Genomic DNA, 2,695 nt, shown 5'->3' with positions numbered 1-2,695 from the left:
AAACAAAAGCAAAAATGAACAAGTGGGACTATATCAAGCTGAAAAGCTTCTGTACAGCAAAGGACACCATCAATAGAACAAAAAGTTGTCCTACAGTATGGGAGAATATATTAATAAATGACAGATCCGATAAAGGGTTGATATCTAAAATATATAAAGAGCTCATGAGAGGAGAGGGGCGGAAGATGGCGGCGTGAGTAGAGCAGCGGAAATCTCCTCCCAAAACAACATATATCTATGAAAATATAACAAAGACAACCCTTCCTAGAATAAAGACCAGAGGACACAGGACAATATCCAGACCACATCCGCACCTGAGAGAACCCAGCGCCTCGCGAAGGGGGTAAGATACAAGCCCCGGCCCGGTGGGAGCCGAACGCCCATCCCCCCAACTCCCGGCGGGAGAAGAGCAGGCAGAGCGGGAGGGAGACGGAGCCCAGGGCTGCCGAACACCCAGCCCCAGCCATCCGGGCCAGAGTGCAGGGCGCTCGATACTAGGAAAACAGGGCAGCAAGAACACTGAGCGGGCACTGGAGGCTGGGCGACAGAGGACATAAGAAAAGCGCGCGACCATTTTTTTTTTGCTTTTTTGCTGTTTTGTTTTGGCGAGCGCTTTTTGGAAGTCTTAAAGGAATAGGGACCCCAATACTAGGGAAACAGGGCAGAAAGACCGGTGAGCAGAGGCCTGAGGCTGGCACCGGAGAATAAAGAAAAACGAACGACCACCCCTTTTTTTTTTTTTTAATTAAAAACTTTTTTTTTTTTTAATTAAAAAATTTTTTTTTCTTTTTTTTTTTTTTTGGTGGGTGTTGTTTTGTTTTGGCGGGTGCTTTTTGGAAGTATTAAAGGGGCAGGGCGGGTCACTTAATCCAGAGGTAGGGAATCCGGGATCTCTGGGCACCCTAACCCCTGGGCTGCAGGGAGCACGGAGGCCCCTTACGGAGATAAATAGCCTCCAGGCCGCTCCCCCTCCAACGCGACTCCACCATTTTGGAGTAGCTGCCCGAGCTAGGCCACGCCCACAGCAACAGCGGAGATTAACTCCATAGCAGCCAGGCAGGAAGCAGAAACCCTGTCTGCGCGCAGCTGCGCAGCACAAGCCACTAGAGGTCGCTGTTCTCCCAGGAGAGGAGGGCCACAAACCAACAAGAAAGGAAGTCCTTCCAGCCGTCACTCGTCCCAGTTCTGCAGACTATTCCTATCACCATGAAAAGGCAAAGCTACAGGCAGACAAAGATCACAGAGACAACACCAGAGAAGGAGACAGACCTAACCAGTCTCCCTGAAAAAGAATTCAAAATAAGAATCATAAACATGCTGACAGAGATGCAGAGAAATACGCAAGAGAAATGGGATGAAGTCCGGAAGGAGATCACAGATGCCAGAAAGGAGATCGCAGAAATGAAACAAACTCTGGAAGGGTTTATAAGCAGAATGGATAGGATGCAAGAGGCCATTGATGGAATTGAAACCAGAGAACAGGAACGCATAGAAGCTGACATAGAGAGAGACAAAAGGATCTCCAGGAATGAAACAATATTAAGAGAACTGTGTGACCAATCCAAAAGGAACAATATCCGTATTATAGGGGTCCCAGAAGAAGAAGAGAGAGGAAAAGAGATGGAAACTATCTTAGAAGAAATAATTGCTGAAAACTTCCCCACACTGGGGGAGGAAGTAATCGAACAGACCACGGAAATACACAGAACCCCCAACAGAAAGGATCCAAGAAGGGCAACACCAAGACACATAATAATTAAAATGGCAAAGATCAAGGACAAGGAAAGAGTGTTAAAGGCAGCTAGAGAGAAAAAGGTCACCTATAAAGGGAAACCCATCAGGCTAACGTCAGATTTCTCAACAGAAACCCTACAGGCCAGAAGAGAATGGCATGATATCTTTAATACAATGAAACAGAAGGGCCTTGAACCAAGGATACTGTATCCAGCACGACTATCATTCACATATGACGGTGGGATTAAACAATTCCCAGACAAACAAAAGCTGAGGGAATTTGCTTTCCACAAACCACCTCTACAGAACATCTTACAGGGACTGCTCTAGATGGGAGCACTCCTAGAAAGAGCACAGCACAAAACACCCAACATATGAAGAATCGAGGAGGAGGAACAAGAAGGGAGAGAAGAAAAGAATCTCCAGACAGTGTATATATAACAGCTCAATAAGTGAGCTAAGTTAGGCAGTAAGATACTAAAGAGGCTAACCTTGAACCTTTGGTAACCACGAATTTAAAGCCTGCAATGGCAATAAGTACATATCTTTCAATAGTCACCCTAAATGTTAATGGGTTGAATGCACCAATCAAAAGACACAGAGTAACCGAATGAATAAAAAAGCAAGACCCATCTATATGCTGCTTACAAGAAACTCACCTCAAACCCAAAGACATGTACAGACTAAAAGTCAAGGGATGGAAAAACATATTTCAAGCAAACAACAGTGAGAAGAAAGCAGGGGTTGCAGTACTAATATCAGACAAAATAGACTTCAAAACAAAGAAAGTAACAAGAGATAAAGAAGGACACTACATAATGATAAAGGGCTCAGTCAAACAAGAGGATATAACCATTCTAAATATATATGCACCCAACACAGGAGCACCAGCATATGTGAAACAAATACTAACAGAACTAAAGGGGGATATAGACTGCAATGCATTCATTCTAGGAGACTT

Source organism: Manis pentadactyla, chromosome 15 (assembly GCF_030020395.1).
Source record: "Manis pentadactyla isolate mManPen7 chromosome 15, mManPen7.hap1, whole genome shotgun sequence".
Lineage (NCBI taxonomy): Eukaryota > Metazoa > Chordata > Mammalia > Pholidota > Manidae > Manis > Manis pentadactyla.
The sequence above is the reverse complement of the archived record's forward strand: the minus strand, read 5'-3'. Positions refer to the sequence as shown.